Source organism: Myxine glutinosa, chromosome 4 (genome assembly GCF_964187855.1).
Source record: "Myxine glutinosa chromosome 4, kmMyxGlut1.1, whole genome shotgun sequence".
NCBI classification, from domain to species: domain Eukaryota; kingdom Metazoa; phylum Chordata; class Myxini; order Myxiniformes; family Myxinidae; genus Myxine; species Myxine glutinosa.
In genome coordinates, this window is record NC_136264.1 from 116,020,987 (window position 1) to 116,046,725 (window position 25,739).

A 25,739-nucleotide genomic window follows, 5' to 3' on the forward strand; every position below is an offset into this window, starting at 1 on the left:
ACCACGTCAAATGAAATCATTATTTCATTACTCTCTATGCAGACATTTCTGATTGGTTGATAAAATCTTTCGGTTCTTTACATTGTGTGCTGAATGGGTTGTTAAGTGTTTGAGTCGGTGGAAAAGCCACTTAGCCAGATTGTAGGTGGGTGCTCCTGGGAGAGCCACGATGGGTCGTAGTGGGACATCAATCTTGTGAATCTTTGGTAATCCATCGAAGCGTGGAATGACAGAGTCGTTTGGTCTCATCGCGTCCCATTCTTATTTTGTGAGGAGGTTTAGATCTCGTAGTTTCTGTAAGGTGGTAATTACCTGCTTGTCAATGGTATTTGTAGGGTCACAAGGCTTTGTGATTGTAGTCCACGTGGTTCATCATGACCGTGGCACGCACGGCCTTTGTCGGCGGGGACTATGATGATGGATTTATCCTGGCGGAGACTTTGTAATGCTTCCGACTCGTCGGCTGTTAATATACAACTTGCGTTTTTGGTTGACGAGTGTTGTGGTGAGTTGTGCACGTCGTCGTTCATAGCACAACTACAGACTTGGCATTTAATATGGAATTTTTTTTTTTCTTGACTTGGATTTACTTTCTGAACTCAGTATATCAATCTGGTGAGTTTCTTTTACGCTTCGGTGATTTGTTTGTTAAAAGAACCATGTCACTGATTGTCGCAGCAAGAAGTCAATAACAGGATAATATCACAGGTGGCATGACAAAATGTACGGACAGGTACATTTGACGATTGGCTTCACAATTGGGTATATAAGGGTTGTTGCGTTCTGTATTAGTGGAAAACAACTGCTGCACATCTACAAAAGTTATTGCCGCTTCCTCTGGAGATGGTCCGTCAACTCAACAATGCTGTTTGTCCTGGAGTGGTGGCTTTACGAAATTCCGGCATGAAACAGCGTGCTATTTCTCGGCAGTATGGCATCACTCAAGGTCAGGTGTCAAAGATCATGAAACGAAATGCTCAGATGGGGTGTCCCTACTCCAATACCGAGGCCAGGACATCCCCGCAGAACCGCAAGGAGGGATGATCGCCAGCTGCACCAGTTAGTCCGCAATGGCCGTACCAAGTCAGCTAATCGGCTTCGGGCTGAGGGGCAGCAACTGACAAATGTGCCTGTATCCAGAAGGCTAGTCAACCAACGACTGGTTCAAGCAGGCTATCATGCCAGGTGTCCCCTGAGAAAGCCACGCCTGACCAGACAACACTGCCAGCGCCGATTGCAGTGGGCCAGGGAGCACCGTCAATGGCAGCCAGGACACTGGAATCACGTGATCTACAGTGACGAGTCTAGATTTCTGGTCTATCGTCAAGATGGCCGCGTCCGAGTGCGCAGACAAGTGCATGAAGCCTACAACGAAGATTGTATAGTGCCAAGAGTCCAAGCTGGAGGTGGTGAGGTGACCGTTTGGGCTGCTTTTCATGCAGGGGCAAAACTGACCTGGTTGTTCTGAATGGAAACCTGAACCAGGTCAAGTACAAGGCCATTCTGGAAGAAACATTGCTTCCATTTGCTCGTGCAGCCTTTCGAGGAAACTTTGTCTTCCAAGATGACAATGCACGGCCTCATCGTGCTCGCATGATCCAACATTTTCTTGCTGACCGTGGTGTAGAGCATATGGAGTGGCCTGCCATGTCCCCAGATATGCATCCGATAGAGAACTTGTGGGCAGAATTAACGCATCAAATCGACAACTTGGACCAGCAGCACCTCTGTGTGTGAATTGCAGCAGGCTATTGTCACTGCATGGCAAGCGATTCCTGTCCAAACCTTGGCAAATCTCGTGAACAGCATGCCTCAACGTGTACGTGCTCTCCTGAATGCTCGTGGGGGTTACACGAAGTACTGAACTGTAATTTTACTGTCCATAATCCCAGTCGCAATTTAACTTTTGTTTTTGTTTAACAAAAATGTGGCTGATGTGCAAAATAAAGAGATACTTCTGCAAAATGTACAGAAGTTTAACACAGTACTGTCCGTGAATTGAGTTCGATATCAGTTTACATCACTTTCAAGGATCAATTTATTTGCTTCGAAATGTCAAATGTGGTTTTTGTTTCTTTTAAAGGTCACATTAACAAAATCTAGAATAATTTCAACATAATTCCAATGAACATTTTGGTGTAAGTCATCTTGAAAAGTAAGTTCACCCCCACAAAAAAAATTCCATATTAAATGCCAAGTCTGTATATCACGCAGTATTCTTTAAGGTGGTGTCAGTTGCTACATGAAAGGGATGTGGTTTAGACTGCAGAGGTCTAAGTGTGTAGTAATGTGTGTAGTAATGTTTGTACAAGAAGCTGAGCCAGATGGCAAGCCCCTGTTGCCAGTTGAAGAAACAGTGAGACAAACAGATGTTGCAATTTGGGAGGATATGAGAGGGTACCATGGTGTTGAGAAGTTTATCATGGTGTTCATTCTGTTCATTAAACAAACTCACCATACTGAACACATGGTTTGGGAAGAACATCCACAAGTATATATGGCAACATCCAGGAAATAAGAAGTGACAATCTTACATCTTCCAGGATCTGGATACGAGAACTCTTTATTTTTTTTAAATGTGATTCTTCACAAATGAGCAAAAGGGACAAAAACGATATTATGGTACGATATCTTAAACAGTTGTGGATGGATTCTGACAAAACTTGGTGGATGATTTGGGTAGGTGACAAGAACAAGCTCATTAGATTTTGGTTAAAGTCTGCAGATCCAACCTATCAGTGGGCTAAAAAACGTAAGAGAACAAAATAGAGAATAAAATCTGAAATAAAATCTCGTCTTTGGAATCTGGGATGTTAAATTAAGTCGTTACATTACATTATTGGCCAGTAAAATAACTGATGCTTTACGATTGCTCTTATCGTGTGCTTTATGCTTTACGATTGATGTTCTACATTGAAAAATAAAGGCGCACATAAGTCTTGTCTGACAAGTTTATTTTTCTGTTTTTAGCAACTTCAAGTGATACATGAAAACCAAAATACTTTATTTTTAATAAATGAGGACAAAGTGTAAAAAACTGCACGTGGGCTGAAGTCTGGCATCCAAAGCTTTTATAGCCAGAATTGAGATAGAATGCATCTCCGAACATCTAGAACCTTAGGGTTCCAGGAACCTCGGCAACCTATTGGTCATCACTCACTTCGCTCGTGAAATTAGACATCCTACTTCCAATTTCTGGTTAAAACTCTGGTGTGTAGCTGTGACCTTCCGTGTATAGAAACTTGTAGACAAAGCAAGAGAACACAACACCATGGTCCACATGCATTTCGGGGACCTTACAAAAGCATACGACTCAGTGCTCCATCAAGCTGCTTGTTTGATGCTACAGAGGTATGTTGTACTTCCTGCAATGGTAAAACTTATTCAATCCCTGCATGATGGAATGAAGGCAGAAGTCACAGTTAATGGAAACGTATCACGAGGATTTAAAGTCAATAGTAGTTTGCACCAAGGCTTTACTATTGCTTTTATTTCAATATAGCGATTGAGAGCTGGAGTAAATTATGCCAATCCTTTGTTGGTAGATGTGCTTTGCAAATGTAGTCCGAGATTAGTGAGCAGAGTGAGCAGAGCAGAGCAGAAGTGAGCACATTAGTGAGGACTGAATTTCTGTTTTCTGACCATGTGGTTGCAATGGGTACCACCAGACTGACAATGCAGTTACACCAGTATGGGAAGAGCAGCATACTACTATAGTACTATAGTTGATAATCAGGTGACATTAGCGTGGGGTTAATAATGAGCATGCCTAGAACGAAGGTGCTGACAGGGGTGGGGAAGGTTAGGACAAGGAGGATGCACAGCCAATCTACATGAGAGAAGTCATCAAGGTAGTGACTGGCTTCAGATACCTCAGGACAATAATTTAATCGCATGGTGGTATCACAGAGGATATAGAAGACAGGACTCCCTGTACCTTGAGAATACTTTGAACCACACGTAGACCTGTATTCGGAGATGATGATCTTTTCCTGAAGCCAAAAACTTGTTTGTTGTGCTGTAGTGCTTAATATGCTGCTGCATGGGATTGAAATATGAGCTCACAAAGGCAATATCTGCAGGAACATTGACGCCTTCAACAAACCGGTGCCTCCAAAGAAAACTAGGTATCGGTAAGGCTCAACAATAGACATGGCATATAAGTAGTGTCCAAGTAATGAAAGTTTGAGACAGAGGAGTTACTTACCATAGGATATTGTTGCAGCCAGGAGACTGCTGGCAACGTTATCTTTAGTGGATGTAAAACAACCGCATCACTAAGAAACCCCTATGTGGTTGGTTGCCACAGCACTACCCGGCACATGGAACCAATTTGAGATGGAGAGGCAAAGTGAGGCAAGACATGACTAAGTTTAATATTGATGAAGACCGTTGGGTTTGTGTTGCTCTAGAAAGAGATTTTTGGCGAACGAAATGCAAAGACGTGTGTCAAGAATGTGTATCAAGATGAAAGGTGTATCAAAAAGGTGTATCAAGAAGGTGTATCAAGGTGTATCAAGAAGAAAGTGAAGATGCACAATGCAAACCATGATGCTGCTATTTGTGCTATTTCCAGACAAGAACTGACAAGTGATCTTGCCAATTTCACATGCAATACATGTCAGAGATCCTTCAGAAGACGACAAGCATTGCAATCCCTAAATGCCTGACATCTGTCCATGCGAAGACAGGACAAGCGTGCCAACGATCTCAATTTTACACTTGTGGCGGAAGGCATTATCTGTAGGATGGCCTTCTTTCAAGTTTCAAGGGGTGTGTGTGCATGTGCTTCTACATGTGCGTGTGTGGGTGTGTATGAGTGTCATTTACTTCATAACATATTCTGGTACCAGTTATCTGGCATGCCTCAAAAGGTGCCGCAAGATGGCAAATGAAACAAAACCCACTGGCTACTTTGGGCAGGATTTTGACCAGGGTGTCAGAAAAGAATGGCTTATGCTTTGGAAAAGAAACCGTGAGATCTTAAATGTCCACTACCAACCAGTCTTGGGAGATGGGTTCACAGCTTAAAGTCTGATCTAACGTATAGCAGACTTATTCAAACAACACCAAAGCTCTGCATGCAAAAAACGAGGGTAGCCATTTTTAGTTGTATCAGCAATATAACCCAGACAAGACGGCTCAAAGGTGAGTGCATAGCTTTCTCTGAGCTATTCTGCTAGTCCATTCTGAATCCTTGAGTTCTGGGTTCGATGCCAACAAAAATAAATAAATAAATATGATTTACCTTAGAAATAACTTTAGTGCAGTAGGAGGCCATTATGTCCATCAAGCCTGCATAATGGTGCCAACCTATGGTTGTTTGTCTGTGCTCTATCCTTTTAATATGCTGAGAATCAAATATGGAAGCAGCACATTCAGGTGAATCTGAGCTGGTACATCGAGAAAAAAAAGAGAGTACCATTGAGAGCTTTTCACTGGCAGTAAAACAGGCACTCTTACCGAAGTACAATCCCCATACACCAGGAGTAGCAATAAAGCGTGGAAACTGATGTGGGGATGGGTAAGGTTTGACAGGTGCATTTGACTGAGATCAATCAATCAACATATGTGTCAGCCATCAGGGTCTCCTTCCTGAGCCACTTCCCCATCCACCGTGTTCCCCCACCCAACTACCACTCGTTTGATAAATCTGCCCTTTCGTGGTAATACCAGTGGCCTCCGACCCCCCGTGCATTAATCTGGTCCAGAGTCATTTGTTTTAATATTGGTGGAGTACTGAGAGTGAGAGTTTCATTACAAGGGATGAGGTAAAATGGTAACTCCCTCATGCATACATGTAATTGCTTTTCACATCACCGAGTAACAGCAAGAACACTCCAGTTCTTCGATTTCTACATGTCTGTGTGTCTTAGACTTTGTGCATGTTTTCCTGACAGTTAGATGCTCGCAATGGCATCATGCACAATGGGTTCGTTTTTTGTTGATGTTTGTTATGATATAATTTTAAGGTAAATTGTAAGTATAAGCCAGATATACATTGCCAGGTAAGTAAATAAATGAATTAAGAGAAATGTTTCATTCTAAAAATACTGGAAGAATTAACGAATTTGATAGAAACATACACGGAATGTTTAAATTCATTTTTACCTAGCATGTAAATCACATGAGTCACATGTTAAGAAAATGTAGAAAGAGCCTGAGGCAAAGATTTAGAACTCAGTCTACTTTGTCAAAGAAAGATAAGAGCTTGCCTGTGTGTCCAATATGTTTAACTATTGGAATTTCGACAATCTTCCAACAATAATGAAAGGTATTGTACATACCTAAGCCTGGTGTTGGCTTATCGGTTAGGGTGCCGGCTTGGGATCCTAGGATCCTGGGTTCGAATCCCGGTCGATCGCTAAATTAACACCAGGGGGGTTGACTCAGCCTGTCATCCTTCCGAGGTCGGCAAATTGAGTACCAGCTTGCTGGGTGAATGATCCCGGTGTGTACCCCGGTTTAGAATAGGTACACCGTATCCCTGCGCATTGTAAGAGCGCGACCAAGGGTTGTTTTTTTTTTTTTGTATACAAGATCGAGGCTCGTGAAAGAGCGAACATTAATCACACAGAAAGACAAACCGACACATAAAACATATAACATAGGGAGCGGTAGACAAGATGGGGAGAGAGGGGGAAGGACACAAACACAACATTTGAGAGCAGGGACCGAGAGACATGGAGACATCGAGAGATCTGAGAGAGGGCGAGGGCTTTGGGGGGGGGGGCGTGGGAAGGGGGCGGTGGGAGAGGTATAAAACATATGGACACTGCCAGGACTTCCAGGAAAGAAGTTGGAATTTCAAACAACGTGGATCTGGGGTGAATTAGCGGGGGTAGAAAAGATCAAGGTTTTGGATGGGGGAAGATAAGAGATGGTGGTGAACAGCTGTTTTAAAGACCTGGAGCGAGGAGTGGGATTGAAGGGAGTGAAGGAGTTTGTTCCAGAGGCGGGAGAAAAGAGGAATGAAAGAGTGAAGGTGAGCAGAGAGCCGAGATTTCGGCAGTTTAACCATCAGAGGGTTGCTGGCAGATCTTGTGCGACCTGTAGGAATATTTGGGGGACAGAGCACAGAGAGAGCTGGGGGTGCAAGGCCGGAGAGGAGTCGGTAGAAGACAGAAAGACCACCTACCTGCCTGCGGTGAGTGAGTGAAAGGCCCTCAGAGATAGCTTCATCGCGGGAGATTCCAATAATTCTGAAAGCTTTGGTTTCAACAGCGTGAAGCCGAGCTAGGTGTGAGGCAGGAGCACCGGCCCATAGGGGAGAACAGTATTCCATTGAGCTGCGGATGAAAGCCTTGTATGTGGTGAGGAGCTCAGGTGTGCCGAGGAAGGACTTCGCACGACGGAGGATGCCCAGTCGGCGACTGGCTTTGGAGGCCAGCTTGGAAATGTGGTTTTCCCAAGAAAGATCATGGCAGATAGTGAGACCCAAAATCTTGAGCGACAGAACTTCTTGGAGAGGATTGTTGAGAAAGTAGATGGGAGGGTTGTCCAGTCGATCTTTTCGGAGAGACATAGTAAGAGTGTGAGATTTGTCAGGATTGAAAGACATGTTCCACTTGTTTGACCAGTCTGTGATTTTGTCCAGGTCTTCAGAGAGTGAGGAGGCAGCAGACTGCCGATCTGAGGGAAGAGGAATGGAGCGGCAGAGAGTGGAGTCATCAGCAAAGAGATAGAGAGGATTTTCGAGAGAGTCAGAGAGATCATTGATGAAGACCAGAAAAAGCACGGGGCCCAGAACACTGCCTTGGGGAACTCCAGCCTGAACAGGAAGAGGAGATGAGAGAAACCCATTCAGGGCCACACGTTGACGACGACTAGAGAGGAAGTCCGCCAGCCATGCGTGGAGATTTCCATGGATACCAAAGGAGGAGAGTTTGGTGAGCAGAGCGGGGTGCCAGACCGTGTCGAAGGCACGTGATATGTCGAGGGAGACAGCTCTAATTTCCTGTTTGGCATTGAGGACCTCCATCCATTGTTGAGACAGCAGAAGCAGCATGTCCAGAGTAGAGTGACCTGGTCTGAAACCAAATTGATGATCAGAGATCAAGCCATTGGAGAAGAGGAAAGATTTCATATCCAAAGCAATGATGGATTCCATGACTTTGCTGATAATTGGGAGAAGGCTGATTGGTCTGTAGTTGCTAGGATCTGTTTTTGCACCTTTTTTGTGCAAAGCGGTGATGTTGGCTGATTTCCAAGCAGATGGCAGTTGACCTTGAGCAAAAGAGAGGGTGAAGAGAACAGAGAGAGGGTGAGATAGAGCAGCAGAGCAGGATTTTAGGACCCGTGGGCTGATGCCGTCGGGTCCAGTTGCAGAATCAGAGTCGAGGGTTGACAGAAACTTTTCCACCTTGTCAGGAGGAAAGGACACTGAGTCCAGGAGCAGCAGGGTACGACTGGGTATGGTGGGTACAGAGAGGGATGGGTTTGGGACACAAGATTTAGAGGCAAACACAGAGTTGAGGCATTCAGCTTTTTCACGTGCGGAGTCAGCTGTGTAGCCGTTTGAGGTAAGGGAGGGGATGGAGGGGGAACAAACACCAGAAACGGATTTGACCAGACGCCACCAGGATTTGGAAGAGGGAGACAGATAAGAGAGTTCGGTCTTGAGAACGGAGAGATATTGTTTCCTGGCTCTCCTGAGGGTGGACACACACTTGTTTCGGGCTTTGTGAAAGGAAATGAGATTTCCTTCCGTTGGATTTGCTTTCCAGGAGACGAAGGCAAGTTGTTTCTGGGCAACAGCCTCACCACAAGATTCCGTGTACCATGGACGGGAGGAAGGGTATGACAACTGAAGACGAGATGGGATAAATCTGTGCATGAGAGAGAGCAATTTACTTTGGAAGAATTCCCAGGATGAGTTGATGTCAGAGGTGGTAGAGATGGGAGACCAGTCCAGATGATTGATGGCTGCTTGAAGACCGTGCCAGTTGGCCTGAGTGAAATGCCAGACTCGTCGACGCTGAGCAGGCTCCCTGAGGATGGTCAGAGAGATGTCCACTTTAACAAGGACATGATCAGATGATCCGATCGGAGCAGAAGAAGAGCAGCAGACATTTTCAGGGAAGTTAGTCATAACCAAGTCCAGAAGAGAAGATGTTCCGTTGACTGAGATCCGGGTCGGGAAATTGACAGATTGTGTCAGTCCCAGTGAGTCGCAGAAGTCCTTTGCTGAGGAGCCATGGCTGGTGAGAGAGGTACCCACACCCAGCCAACTGGCATTGGTTGGCGTCAGGAAGGGGATCCGGCCATAAAAACATTGCCTCAAACAGGGAACCATGATTGTCATGGGGCCTGCAAGTGGCGTCAGGAAGGGGATCCGGCCATAAAAACATTGCCTCAAACAGGGAACCATGATTGTCATGGGGCCCGCAAGGCTAACCCCTGCTCTAGCGGGGAAAATGGCCTTAAAACGATCATTCATTCATTCATTCATTGTGCATACCTACATTCCTACCTCAATTCTTCAGTCAAAATAATACTCAACTCATTGTTAGTTTCCTTTGTTCTGCGACAAAAACTCACAAGAGCTGCTCCCTTCCTAGTAAATTAAACAAACCACAATACTCCAAGCTCCCACAATGGTAGCATCTATCATCGTTATTTAGCATGCCATGCAGCCATATGACATTTGCTGTTTTACTCCCCGCATGCTTCCGCCGAAATCACTCCCCATGTCTGCAAATATCGCTTCAGGGTGAAACACGGGAAAACATGTAGACACATCTCAAGTGGAAAAAAATTGGGATTAAGAATGACAGAGTTCAAAATAGAGTTGATGAAACGAAACTCTTGCGTGATTGGATTCTAACAATACGTGTGTGACTCAGCAGATGAGCATCTCCTGGGAAAGATTACAGTTCTTCGAGATGACAGCACAACAATGCTATTTTGATTTTCAGACAAGTTGGGAAGCAAATATATTGTGGAAAAAACGCAGGGTGTGTGTAATATATATATATATATATATATATATATATATATATATATATATATATATATATATATATATGCAGTGTCTGTGTTGTCTTGTCACTGAACTACTCCCTCAAACTTTTGTGAAATCGCACCAAACTTCTGGTATGCACCTATCTCTCCCGTGGGTATGTCCTAAGGGTATTTCTTTTGAAATTTTTTGAAAAAAACATGTTAAATATATATTTTTAAAATTTATTTGAAAAAAATTTTTTTCCCACTTAAATCTTCAACTTCAATTGTTTATAAAATGTAATATCATGTATATTACAAATGCATTTGTGCAATATAATTGTTTGTATTATGATTGATGTAAACCATGACAAAGCATTAACTCAGGTACAGTCATAGATCTATATATTTAAAGTCACGTGAAAAAGTAAGTACACCCCATGTAAAGTTTTGACTTTTTCAACATATTTCAACATACAGCTATTTGATCTTCATTTCAACAATATTGATAGATAAAGGTGATATAATATAACAAATATCATGAAACATTTACATTTTGTAGTCCATTTTATAACTTAAATAAACATAAATGCGAATTTCGCATGTGGAAAAAGTAAGTACACCCCATGAAAAGTTTTGACTTTTTCAACATATTTCAACATACAGCTATGTTGAAATATGTTGAAAAAGTCAAAACTTTTCATGGGGTGTATTTACTTTTTTACATGACTGTACATACAGAGAATTGCCTTATTTATTGGAGTATGATGTTTAGTCATACTTTTCTCATGCAACTTTGTCAAGGCACATCAAGATGCAAAAATTATGAGCCTCTGCATGGCAAAACAAAATCAGTGAAGAGTTCTGGCAAGACCAGCACTTCCTTTGGAAATATTTGGCCCACTTGGCTTGGAGGTCATAGGCAATGAGTCTGCTTGAGATCTTAAGGCTTAAGGCAATGCTGCATTAGTCTGAACAAATAGTTGAATAAGTTGAACTGCTTTCAACTATTTGTTCAGACTAATTCAGCTGGATACAATAAGAGGGTAAGAGAGAAATAAGAAGGAGGAAGAAAAAGATTACTTTGTCATCTGAGTCCAGTACACAAATACAAGTCAAATTCAACTACTTTTTCTGAAAAATCATTAACAGAGGAAGCTTTTCGCAGGCCTAGTATCACAAACCATCAGCTAAAAGTAAAGGTGCAATTTCCTGACAGCGAACAGTATATCGTTTACAGTCATAGCTTCTAATCATTAAAATTCCTCATCAGGAAAACAATTAGAAGCCCTTAAAAGACCAATGCAAACCTGGTTTCATGTATATTTTAAGCAGGAAAAAGCAAAATGTCGAAAGGCACAGGAATTGAAAGAGAAATTCTAATAGTTTGGACAAGTGTTTGCATGTTTGTATGCATTAAGCCGATACATGATACCAACAGCTTGTAATCTCGTACGGCCCACTAAATGGCAAAAAGCAAGATTATTGACCACCATACTGTATATGCTGGTGAAACCAAACTCAGCGTAACCCAAGGGAAACAGAAGGGGTGTAAGTGGGTATGGAGGCCTTAGTAGAAAATGACCCAGAAACATCAACGCACAGTGTGGGTGATTAATGATTCCCATATTACCAGGGAGTTCGAGGGGTTGATTGTGCCTCCCAGGCCCGGTCCAGACAAAGCCAACATGCCTGAGTTGCAGTCGCTTTCTTGGTTATGCTTGTAGGCAAATTTAGCATTGCTCTGCTTTTAGTTTTGAGTATATCATATCACTGCTTTTATACTAAAGTTTAATTGTATGCTTTCAAAATAGTTCTTGGAAGGTATGCGTCCTCTGATTTTTACATATTATGCATATAACCACACTACAACATGATTTTTACATATGTTTACATTTTATTGTATACAGTGCATTCAGAAAGTATTCAGAACCCATCACTTTTTTCACATTTTGTTATGTTGCAGCCTTATGCTGAAATCGTTTAAATTCATTTTTTCCCTCATCAATCTATACTCAATACCCCCATAATGACGAAGAGAAAACAGGATTTTAGAAAGTTTTGCAAATTTATTAAAAAGAAAAAACTGAAATAACACATTGACATAAGTATTCAGACCCTTAACTCAGTACTTAGTTGAAGCACCTTTGGCAGCGATTACAGCCTCGAGTCTTCTTGCGTATGACGCGACAAGCTTTGCACACCTGGATTTGTGGATTTTCTGCCATTCTTCTCTGCAGATCCTCTCAAGCTCTGTCAGGTTGGATGGGGACCGTCGGTGGACAGCCATTTTCAGATCTCTCCAGAGATGTTCGATTGGGTTCAAGTCAGGGCTCTGGCTGGGCCACTCAAGGACCTTCACAGAGTTGTCCCGAAGCCACTCCTGCGTTGTCTTGGCTGTGTGCTTAGGGTCATTGTCCTGGAAGGTGAACCTTCGGCCCAGTCTGAAGTCCTGAGTGCTCTGTTTCAGGTTTTCATTAAGGATATCTCTGTACTTTGCTCCTTCATTGTTCCCTCAACCCTGACCAGTCCCCCAGTCCCTGCTGCTGAAAAACACCCCCACAGCATGATGCTGCCACCACCATGCTTCACTGTTGGGGTGGTATTGGGCAGGTGATGAGCGCTGCCTGGTTTCCTCCAGAAATGACGCTTAGAATTGAGGCCAAACAGTTCAATCTTGGTTTCATCAGACCACAGAATCTTGTTTCTCACAGTCTGAGAGTCCCTCAGGTGCTTTTTTGCAAACTCCAAGCGGGCTTTCATGTGTCTTTCACTGAGGAGAGGCTTCCGTCTGGCCACTCTGCCATAAAGCCCAGATCGGTGGAGTGTTGCAGTGATGGTTGTCCTTCTGGAAGTTTCTCCCATCTCCAGACAGGATCTCTGGAGCTCAGCCAGTGACCATCGGGTTCTTGGTTACCTCTCTTACCAAGGCCCTTCTCCCCCGATTGCTCAGTTTGGCCGGGCGACCAGCTCTAGGAAGAGTCCTGGTTGTTCCAAACTTCTTCCATTTAATAATTATGGAGGCCACTGTGCTCTTGGAAACCTTTAATGCAGCACAATTTTTTTTTAGGCTTCCCCAGATCTGTGCCTCGACATAATCCTGTCTCTGAGCTCTGCAGGCAGTTCCTTCGACCTCATGGCTCGGTTTTTGCTCTGATATGCATTGTCAGCTGTGAGACCTTATATAGACAGGTATGTGCCTTTCCAAATCATGTCCAATCAATTGAATTTACCACAGGTGGACTCCAATCAAGGTGTGGAAACATCTCAAAGATGATCAAGAGAAATGGGAGGCACCTGAGCTAAATTTCAAGTGTCATAGGAAAGGGTCTGAATACTTAGGTCAATGTGATATTTCTGTTTTTTCTTTTTAATAAATTTGCAAAACTTTCTAAAATCCTGGTTTCTCTTTGTCATTATGGGGTATTGAGTGTAGATTGATGAGGGAAAAAATGAATTTCAACGATTTCAGCATAAGGCTGCAACATAACAAAATGTGAAAAAGTGAATGGGTCTGAATACTTTCTGAATGCACTGTAACTCCCTCATTTAATGTTTGGCTACTCAGTGATACAGGTTGCCAACATTTAATGACATTTATGTGCCCAAGTATTTACTCATCATCTTGCATTGTTGAAAATTAAAGTGTGGGCAAAATTTCTGAGGTGGTGGATTGGAATCCTCATGCATATGTATGAGAAAGCAGAGCTTGAAACTTGCCCATATCTTCACTTTCTCAAAATGATCATGGAAATTTAAGTGAAAATGGCAAGAGAAAGTGGGGAAATGAAATCTGCCACATACCATCAAAGGTACAGTGATTCTAATGAAAGTTAACTGGTCAATGTCAGTTTCGATCACAGTGCCAAAAGAGACACAAACAAGTGAAAGCAAAGTTATAAAAATAAGATTCTGTACTTCAACATGGATCCACACGTTCACTAATACCACTTCCATATCCTCATGGCCTTTAGTTAACATGGAGCATGAAGTGGAACGCCCATAAAAAATTGATGGAGATCATATCACCCATTTAAAAGTGTAAGATTCATAATAGAATGAATGATCGTTTTAAGGACATTTTCCCCGCTGGAGCAGGGGTTGGCCTTGCGGGCCCCATGACAATCATGTTTCCCTGTTTGAGGCAATGTTTTTATGGCCGGATGCCTTCCTGACGCCAACCCTTGATCACGCTCTTAGGATGCGCAGGGATACAGTGTACCTATTCTAAATCGGGGTACACACCATGGTCATTCATCCCAGCAAGCTGGTACTCAATTTGCCGACCTCGGAAGGATGACAGGCTGAGTCAACCCCCCTGGCGTTAATTCAGCAATCGACCGGGATTCGAACCCAGGATCCTAGGTATCCCAAGCTGGCAGCCTAACCGCTAAGCCAACACCAGGATTCATAATAGAGGTAGTGGTTTATTAATTACTCAAATGACTCCATTACCTGATTATGCAATTTAGCGGTGGCAATTGAGCGAATGATCTGTGAAAATTAATCAGGATGAAATTATCTTCTCAATGCTTATGGGCAATATATATATATATATATATATACATACTGTATATATATATATATATATATAAGTTCAAAACACACCTGGTCACAAGTGTGCCACACTGACCGGGTCCTCAGCATCATCCCGTTTCGGCCCTTCAACCTCGATACGGTCAGCTAAGGTGGGCCGGCAGGGGCACATACACATCCACATGCAGCAACTACACCTGGATGGGTACATAGCCCCACCCCCAGCCAGTGTGAATGCAGACTACAACAACAACAACACCTCCGCATCCAGAATCCACAGCACCAAACAAACATGGTGGAACACTCAAACACCCACCTTTATACCCTTCACCACTCAACAACAAAACACACCAGATCATTCATACACACACATACACACCCATACACACCCATACACACACATACACAACACCAACCAACCACCTACCCTTACAACATACACCACTCAACATACAAAAACACACACTCATGCAAAAATTAATTCATGCAAAAACACACACCCTCACCCACTCACTCATATACACAAAATAAGAAATAATAATAGTGACAAAAAAAACCAAAAGAAAACCACACAACCAACATACACGGTTCGACGTGCCTCCATAAACTTCCTCCATATCCAAAATGAGCCTTTCAAGGCAACCTGGGCCACCTTGTCACACATCCTCCTTCTTTCTGTCCCCCACACACCCAGCCTAGCAAGAAATGCAGAAAAGGAATTGCCAATATACCCTCTACACCCCACCTCAAATGGCTGACATGAAACTCGCCAACCCTTCTCCCGGCACTCTGCCTCCAGCTCACTGTACTTTCCTCTCTTCCTCTCATGCACCTCCTCCATGTTCTCTTCCCAAGGTACTGACAATTCCCCTAAGATGACCTGTCTTGAGGCACCTGACCAAATGACAATGTCAGGCCACAACCTTGTCACACAGATCTCCTCTGGGAAATATATATATGTATATATATATATATGTGTATATATATATATATATATATATATATATATATATATATATATATATATATATATATATATATATATATATACATACATATAGTCATGTGAAAAAGTAAGTACACCCCATGTAAAGTTTTGACTTTTTTAACATATATCAACGTACAGCTATTTGATCTTCATTTCAACAATATTGATAGATAAAGGTGATATAACATAACAAATATCATGAAACATTTACATTTTGTAGTCCATTGTATAATTTAAATAAACATAAATGCAAATTTCGCATGTGGAAAAAGTAAGTACCCCCTTGGCTCTAATAGGTGGTATTGCCCCCTTTGGCAGAAACAACCTCAAGTAGGCATTTCTTATAACTGTCCACCAGTCACTGACATCGACAGGGAGAAATTTTTGCCCACTCCTCCATGCAGAATTCTTTCAGCTGTGCGATGTTTGAGGGGTTTCTTGCATGCACAGCTCGTTTCAAATCCCGCTATAACATCTCGATGGGATTTAGATCCGGGCTTTGACTTGGCCATTCCAGAACCCTCCATTTCTTTGTTTTCAGCCATTCCTTGGTGGATTTACTGGTACGTTTAGGGTCATTGTCATGTTGCAAGGTCCACCTTCGGTTGAGCTTCAACTTCCCGACAGATGGCCTCACATTATCCTCAAACACCCTCTGGCACAATGAAGAATTCATAATGGATTCTATGATGGTGAGCTGCCCAGGCCCTGATGCAGCAAAGCATAATATTTCCATAAACCATAATATTTCAATAATAACCATAATATTTCCACCACCGTGCTTTACAGTTGGTATCAGGTTATTGTGGTCAAATGCTGTCTTTGGTTTTCGCCAAACATGTCTTCTGGTACTGTGGCCAAATAGCTCTACCTTTGACTCATCTGTCCAGAGCACATTGTTCCAGAAGTGCTGGTCTTTGCCTAGGTGTTCATTGGCAAACTTTAGTCTTGCCCTGATGTTCTTTCTGGACAGCAAAGGTTTCCTCCTGGCACACCTCCCATGTAGATCAAATTTGTGCAGCCTCTTTATAATGGTAGACTCGTGCAATTTGACATCAACAGTGGCAAGAGCTACCTGTAGGTCCCATGATGATATTCTGGGGTTCTTTGAGACTTCTTTCAGCATCTTGCGGTCTGCTCTTGGGCTGAACTTGCTGGGGCGGCCTGGCCTGAACAAGTTGGCAGTTGTTTGGAATCTTCTCCACTTGTAGATGATCTTCCGGACAGTCGAATGATTGATTTCAAATTGTTTGGAGATCTTTTAAAATCCCTTCCCAGACTCGTATGCATCTATAACCTTCTTTCTGAAGGCCTCAGAGAGCTCTTTTGATCTAGGCATGGTGACGCCGCACACTTCAACAACAAAGAGCAAACCAAACTAAATGTCTGAGATTTAAATAAGACAGGTTCCTCCAAGATCCTCTCTCACGATGTTCAAATCATTTGCACCTGAGCTGGTGCACCTGATTCTAATTTTAGGTATTTGAAGTAGTGATAAATGTAGGGGTGTACTTATTTTTTCCACATGTGAAATTTGCATTTAAGTTTATTTAAATTATACAATGGACTACAAAATGTAAATGTTTAATGATATTTGTTATATTACATCACCTTCATCTATCAATATTGTTGAAATGAAGATCAAATAGCTGTATGTTGAAATATGTTGAAAAAGTCAAAACTTTACATGGGGTGTACTTACTTTTTCACGTGACTGTATATATATCTATTGATCTGCACGTTTATATGGTATATATCTATATATATATATATATCTATCTATATATATATATATATATATATATATATATATATATATATTGTTACTGACGCGGCTTTTAGATGTTATATTGACCGAGCGGTGGTGTATTTAACCGCGTCCGAACAGTTACTCCCCGATTAAAACCCGATTTCACCCGACGTTGACCAGATCGCCCCACGGATATTCAATCGGGAAATCTCTAAAGCGATCGCAAGAGAATGAAAAAGAAGAAGAAGAATACGGAGGAAGAACAGATTTATTATACACACACAAGCAAAGGATGGAAGAAACAGTGACACAGCGAATCCTTAACTTACACTATTCGTTTTTACTTAGCCCCAAGACAAACGAGCAGGACAGGACGTTCACACTTACACAGGGGATAATGCAGGCAGGTAAGGCTTGAGATGGAGGCAAGGTCGGGAGGCCGCCGTTCGCAATTCCTCGCGGTTTTGGTGGGAAACCCTCCGTCGCGTATCCACTGCGGGAGACGCCACGCGCTGGTTCGGCACACCTGCTCCTTTTCTTGGGGTGGGGCCGTCTCTCTCCTTTCAGCGCGTCTCTCCAAAGCTGGTTTCCTTGCCGAGTACCTCTCCTCTTTGGCTTGGAGCGTTTCGCATCTCACCGCCTCTCTTTGGTGCAGCCTCTTTGCTCCTCTCCCAGGGTCATCTCCAGCTCATCTCTCCAGTCATCTGGCAAAGCAGTCCCTTACAGTCGCTTTTATCACCTCGGCCGAAATCAAGCCGCCGGCTCCGAGGGCACGCCTACCGGGTCGATCACCGCGGTGTTGATTGGCTGTTAGGGCCGGTTCACTCCTTCCCTCTTCTGACGAGGTGGAGACACGCCTTTCTTCTCCAACCTTACCTCGTGGCCAATGGTGGTTGAAGAGAAAAACCGACCAAAATGCGGAAGGCAAATGGAAGGGAGGTTTTGGGGAAATTGGAAGGGCCTACGCTTATTTTGTTTGATACAATGCAAAGTCAATCTAGTGGGAAAACACATACTTAGCCTACATGGAATAAGGAAATACACTATTTAAAAGATATATCGTGACCTGCGTGTATATTCCATGCAATTAACTAGGACGCTGACTGCGACCATTATTTACATTAACAGGGTGGTACCGTACGTTTGTAACGTTCACATTGTAACGTTTTCACATTCGTTACACTTCCTCCAAAATTGTTACACTTCTCAAAAACCGTTACACTTCTCAAATTCGTTACACACTTCTCAAAATCGTTACACACTTCTCAAAATCGTTACAATATATATATATATATATATATATATATATATATATATATATATATATATTGTAACGATTTTGAGAAGTGTAACGGGTTTTGAGAAGTGTAACGGGTTTTGAGGAGTGTAACAATTTTGGAGGAAGGGTAACGGATGTGAAGAGTATGGTTTTGGTATGGTAACATCCTGGTAATGTAAATAATGGTCGCAGCCGTCCTCCTAATTAATTTCATAGAACATACACGCAGGTCACGATATATCTTTTAAATAGTGTATTTCCTTATTCCATGTAGGCTAAGTATGTGTTTTCCACTAGATTGACTTTGCATTGTATCAAACAAAATAAGCGTAGGCCCTTCCAATTTCCCCAAAACCTCCCTTCCATTTGCCTTCCGCATTTTGGCTGGTTTTCTTCAAACCACCATTGGCCACGAGGTAAGGTTGGAGAAGAAAGGCGTGTCTCCACCTCGTCAGAAGAGGGCAGGAGTGAACCGGCCCTAACAGCCAATCAACACCGCGGTGAGTGACCCGGTAGGCGTGCCCTCGGAGCCGGCGGCTTAATTCCGCCGGAGGTGATAAAAGCGGCTGCAGGGGACTGCTTTACGAGTCCAGAGTCGAGATGACTGGAGATGACTGGAGAGGAGCAACGAGGCTGCACCAAGGAGAGGGCTTGAGAGATACGCTGGGGGATGACCTGGAAGAGGAGCGCAATCCACCGCAAGCCCTACCTACCTGCCTGCATGCAATATCCCCTGTCGTTGGAGAGACGCGCTGAACGGAGGGAGACGGCTCCACCCCAGGAAGAGGAGCAGGTGTGCCGAGCCAGCGCGTGACGGCCGCGGATACGCGACGGAGGTTTTCCCGCCAAAACCGCGAGGGGTGCTGCGGCCTCCGATTTTGCCTTCCTCTCAAGCAATCAACCTCGAGCCATTACCTGCCTGCAATATCCACCGTGTGAGTGTGAACGTCCTGTCCTACTCGTTTGTCTTGGGGATTAAGTAAATGAAATAGAATAAGTTAACAATGCACTGTGTGACTGCTCTTTTCCATCTATTGCTGTAAATAATATTGGTCGCTCTAAAATATTGCTTGTGTGTGTATAATAAATCTGTTCTTCCTCCAAACTCTGTCTTTCTTCTCTCTTCTTCTCTTTCGGTCGCTTTAGAGGTTTCCCAATTGAATATCTGTAGCGCGATTAGTCAACGTTCGGTTGGAATCGGGTTCTAATCGGGGAGTAACTGTTCGGACGCGGTTAAATACACCACCGCCCGGTCAATATAACATCTAAAAGCCGCGTCTGTAACAATTGGTAGTCAGGAGATGGGATTCGAACCTGGGACTAAATTTATTTAGCCCAAATTTTGGACACCAATTGTGTTAGTACTGTAACAATTGGTGTCGAGGAGTTGGATTCGAACCTGGGACTAAATTTGTTAGGCCCAAATTTTGGAACACCAATTGTACTATTAGAGTAACAATTGGTGTCGGGGAGTGAGATCGACCCGGAGCGCGCTGCACGCGCTCAAAATTATAAAGCGGACGAAATTGTGTTTTATAAAACCCGAATTTTTAGATCGCGCCATGGACAATCAAGGCGATCGGATGTCGGTGGGGGAGATAGACGGGTTAGGGGTAACCCAGGAACCAGGGGAAATGTATGTGGAAGAAAGGGAGGAGGAAAATGGCAATGTGGTTGCGGGAATTTCAGGTGCACAAAATGGCGCTCTAGCGCACGTGATTACAGCGGCGCCACATTTAGCCACGCCCATGGTCGCAGTCGGCGAACCGGAGATGCCAATGGATTTGAACCTTTTTTTTATACAAATGAAGGCCCTTATGGCCCAGAATAGTGAGCAATTGGGGGTAATGAGGAACCAATTGGGGGTAATGGGGAACCGGATGGATGCTCAGGGTGAGCGATTGGAGGACCAAATGGGGGTAATGGGGAACCGGATGGATGCTCAGGGTGAGCGATTGGAGGGCCAAATGAGGGGTACCGGTGAGGGATTAGACAAGAAATTTGAGGGATTAGACAAGAAATTTGAGGGGTTAGACAATGGGATAGAAGGGGTGAAAAATGGGTTAATGGGGTTAGAAAATAGGATGGAGGACAAATTGCGGGAAATAGGGGAACAATCCGCCCGGGAAATCGAACAGATGGGGAACCAGATGGAGGAAATACGACGAGGGGTGAGTGAGGAGGTCTCGGGGCTGCGCGAGGAGGTAAAGCGAGGCGAAAAGCGTATAGAGAAAGAAGTGAGGAATAATACGGCTAAGTTACAAGGGGGAATAGAAGATCTGACGGAGGAGGTGGAGCAGCTGACAGAGGGACAAACTAAGTTAGTGAAGCAGGTTCAAAAGAACACTGCGGTACTAGGAGGGTTAAAGGCGACACAAAAAGAAATTAAAAACGAATTAATAGCGACGCAGAGGCAATGTCAGATGGTACGGGAGGAACTGACAATGAGGGTGGAGGAGGTGACAGAGATAATGGAGACAAAGGACCGGCAGGTGAGGATGCACATAGAGACGGTCACGGTAGCCTTAGAGGACGAACTTGAGGGGACGCACCGAGAAATAAAAGAGGTTAAACAAAAACTAGAGGAAGTGGGAGAAGAGGTGAGTGAAATTAAGAAGGGACGGACAGAAACTAAGAGGGAGATAAAGGAGGAAGTCATGGAATATGTACAAGGTCTGTGTTCAAATCATGATGTGATGCTCACTAACCAAATAAAAAGTTTGCAGATGGCAGAGGAGGTGCGACGAGGTACGGAGGTGAGTGGCAATGTACATGATGTGAGGGGAGATTCAGTCGGCTTGGGGATTGGTTTGGATCCGGGTGTTCGTGAGAGGCCGTTGGTGAAGTGTGTGACAGGTCAGGTGTGCGAAAAAAGAGGTGTGCGAGAATGTCCGACCATGGGGTGTGTGAGGAAAAAGTGCACGCCGAGGAGTGAGTGTGCCGTCAAGAGTGAATTGGTCAAAGCGCGTGTGCGAGGGAGCACAGGGAAGCGCGGTGTGGTGAGTGTTACGGAGGAAGTAACGAAAAAGTGTGCGCGGGAGGACGCGCGAGAAAGGTGTGTAACGGACGGGTGCATGGGGAAAGCGCATGCTGTCAAGAGTAAGGGAGAATGCATGCCTGTGGTGAGTGTTACGGAGGAAGTAACGAAGAAGTGTGCGCGGGAGGATGCGCGAGAAAGGTGTGTAACGGACGGGTGCATGGGGAAAGCGCATGCTGTCAAGAGTAAGGGTGAGTGCGCGACTGAGAGTGGAGGTGAGAGTAGTGAGAGTGAAACGGAGCGTGAGCTGGTTGTGATAGGTGAGCGAGGATGTACACCTGGGATGGAAGGATGCACACCTGGAATGGTAGAGCGTGAGTGGGAATGCACGCTGGAATTGGTAGTGAGACACGTGGTTGGGTGTGCGGGTGAGAGCACACCTGTGATTGTCACAAAGGAGGTGACCGAGGAGGGGGCGCGAAGCGGTGTATTGGTGAGGTGTGCGAGCAACGAATGTGTGCCAAAGTGTTCGGTGGTCAGGTGTGTGACCAAGTCGGTGAGCGGAGTGAGTGTACCGAGGTGTGAAAGAAAAGGTACGAGGAGAATGGGAACGGCTGCATGTATGAGCAAGAAAGAGGTAGCGTATGCATGTAAGCCTGCAGGTGAAGCGTCGACGGTAACCGGGTTAAAGGTTAGGTCGACTTTTAGCCGGATCGGGCCCTCGGTGCGTGCCGGGCTTCGCGTGCCGCGAGAACCAGCGGAGATCCGAGCCACGGCGGGTTCGAAAGGACCGCCGTGCGCGATCCACGCTGGGCCTCGCGTGGAGCGGCCGCGTCCGGGCTCCACAAGGCGGAGCGGGCAGCTCGATAGGAAGGGTCGTCATGGCGACCACTTTCTATTGAGACGTGCCGGCAGGTCGAGATCGGGACATTGGATGGCTCCACGCCGAAGTGGTGCATGGGATCTCGGCCCGGGTAAGCCTCCGTCCCTGCCCCGAATGCGGGACGTATCCAGCCGCTGGCAAAAAAAAAAAAAACGACCCGCGTTCATTGCTCGGCTGTACGAAGCCGGGCTGTAGATGTGAATTGGCGCACCGAGAGGATGTAATAAGTAGACGGGTGATGTGAATTGGCGCACCGAGAGGATGTAATAAGTAGACGGGTGATGGTGATAGTGATAGTAGTGATTTGAAACGAAATTTAGAAAAGTGAATAGAATTGGCAGTAAATGGAAAATTTTTGAATTGTTGGATTTGGACGAGCGAAATTGGTAGTGAGAGACCCCCGATGTGGTGGGATGGCAAATCCACCATCCCTCACAGGTGGGGGCAAATGCGCTATAGATTATGGGGTTTATGGCAGTGAAAACGAGCCAGGGAGGGCTTGGATAATGATAGGGATCTAGCGAAGATGACCTTAGGTAACGATAAGGTTAGTTAGTGACTGATACCTGTAGTGGGGACGCAGGTAGGTTAGTGTGGTTGATAATGACGTGGGAGCGCAATAGTTTAAAGGGACGACTGGGAAGCGCAAGTTTCAGAGGGGAGGAGTTAGCTGAGATGATGCCGTGTGTGGGAGTGATTGAACAGGTGTGATTGCACAGGTGTGCAACTGAACAGGTGGATGGAGCAGTGTATGAGTGAGTGATGGTGATTGTGTATTGTGATGACCAAGTGGTCCAGGAAGAAAGGAGGGTGCAGGTGGCACCAGGTGAGATTGCACAGGTGTGCAACGACAGGTGAATGGAGGGCAGGTGTATGGAATAAATGGTATGGAGTATTGGAATGGATGGTCGTGGAGTGAGTATGGTGGAAATTGTGGAGTGGAGTGGATGGTGCGAAGGTGTGAATGGGGGAAGAGTGGACCCCCATCACGGATACCCGGGGCGGGTAGTGTAAGTGTTAGGTAGAGGGTATAGGTAAATTGTAGTTGGATATTGGCATCTGTGGTGCGGGTGACAGAATGGTATGTGGATGGGTGCGTTGGTGTTGTGGAAATGGCTGGGCGTGTAGCCTGTTAGTGTGTGTAGTTGGTTTGGGCACTCCACCACTGTAAGGATGTCGGCCAGGTGAGGCCGCAGGTGGGCTCTGGGAGCCGGTAGTAGTTGTGTGGATGGGGCCCGAGGATCCGGAGGACGGACCCGGGTAGCCCAGTGCCAGAGGGCACCAAGGGGTGACAGAGCCAGGAGAGGGGCTGCCCCCAGTTAGATAGGTTAGGGTGAGGAGCTAGGTAAGCTCGGGTGGCAACTACAGTGGTGGAGGTGTGCAGGTGGGTAGACCTGTTGGGAGAGGTACACGTCGCAGCCCAGAAATTGTGCTAGAGCACCGGGAGATGAATCGGGGGAGTGAGACCCCAAAATTGAGGAGCACCACAGTTTGGCCAATGGGAATTGGTTATTAGAACCCATAGTGTAAGTTGGCCAATGAATTGGCAGGGAAAGACCCCGGGTAGTGTAAAGTGTGTTAAAATCATTTAGAGGATAGTTAGGATGAAGGATCTCCTCACACCATCTGCATCCACTCACCTGAGGTGACAGGTACTCCACACCATGCCATGTTTGATTATTTTTTTACTGTGCAAATGTTTGGGTTGTGAGACGCATCATGACGTGGGTGTGACATTGTGCTTTGATGTTCCATCTCTGCCTCCTTATGAGGATTGATGATGAATTTGATGATGGCAAATTTTGAAGTAGAGGGATTGTGGTGACGAATTTGGTATAAGGGAAATATGGGGAAGACGTGACAGTAGTGACGAATTTGTAAATGGGTAGATTTTGTAAATATGGGGTAAGAGCAAGGGTAGTGTAGGTGACAGGGGGGTGACGTACGGTAGGGACGAGCTTTCTCACTTCGCCCTCCGTACGCATTTCACCTTGCATTGCCTTGTTTGACGTGTACCCTTGTGACCTTACCCCTCGCTCAATTGTCTTTCTTTTGTCTCCCACATGACCTGTGCGCCATTGGGTGCCGAGGGGAGCGTGCGTGAGGTGGCCATTGTGCGCCCGAGATTCCCAGAACCAGCACGCATTGCGTTGATGTACCACTTTATGGACCGCTGTTCGGCGGCCAAGTACCACTTGATGGACCCCAGGTTCTGGGGCAGAGCACCTCTGTTGGAGACCGGTCATAGTGGCCAGGGAATCTTGCTTGCGGACCTCGGTAAGGTGGCACCTATGCCAAACAGGTGGACCACCCTTAGTTGGCCCCTGAGGCCCTAAATAAAATGGACACAAGTTGTGTTTTTTTTAGTATGTCCAAATAGGCCGCATGAAGCCAGAAGACGGCGGGAAGAACATCGGCCCAGCAGAGAAGGAGAAGACCACCACCAGTTGTTTTGTTGAGTTTATTATGAACCATGGTGACTGCGCACCGAGTGGTGCTTTGTGGTGCTGGTGGTGCTTTTGGGTGCTTTGGTGGTATTGGTACTGGTACTGGTGCATCGATGCAATGCGTGCTGTCTCCTCCCTCCCAACAGGAATTTCTTTCTCTTGTTCCCTAAAAAGAAAAGAAAAAAACACACAGGTCCTGGGTTGCGTTGTAAATAAGAAATCACGTCATTGTAAATAATGCTCCCCACCGTAAATGTATAGGTTGAGAGTAATTCCGTAATTCGGTTAGCTGTGGGCTTGAGTCTGTTAGACAGGATGCAATGCAATAGGGGGACATACTTATTTGTGTTTTAAAATTGTCACACTCAGGGTCAGGTTAATTGTAGAAGGAATTACACCTACATGTCACACTCAGTTAAGTCTAGTAGGCCCGAGGACGTGCCTGAAGAAAGGAGGGTGCAGTGTAACGATTTTGAGAAGTGTAACGGGTTTTGAGAAGTGTAACGGGTTTTGAGGAGTGTAACAATTTTGGAGGAAGGGTAACGGATGTGAAGAGTATGGTTTTGGTATGGTAACATCCTGGTAATGTAAATAATGGTCGCAGCCGTCCTCCTAATTAATTTCATAGAACATACACGCAGGTCACGATATATCTTTTAAATAGTGTATTTCCTTATTCCATGTAGGCTAAGTATGTGTTTTCCACTAGATTGACTTTGCATTGTATCAAACAAAATAAGCGTAGGCCCTTCCAATTTCCCCAAAACCTCCCTTCCATTTGCCTTCCGCATTTTGGCTGGTTTTCTTCAAACCACCATTGGCCACGAGGTAAGGTTGGAGAAGAAAGGCGTGTCTCCACCTCGTCAGAAGAGGGCAGGAGTGAACCGGCCCTAACAGCCAATCAACACCGCGGTGAGTGACCCGGTAGGCGTGCCCT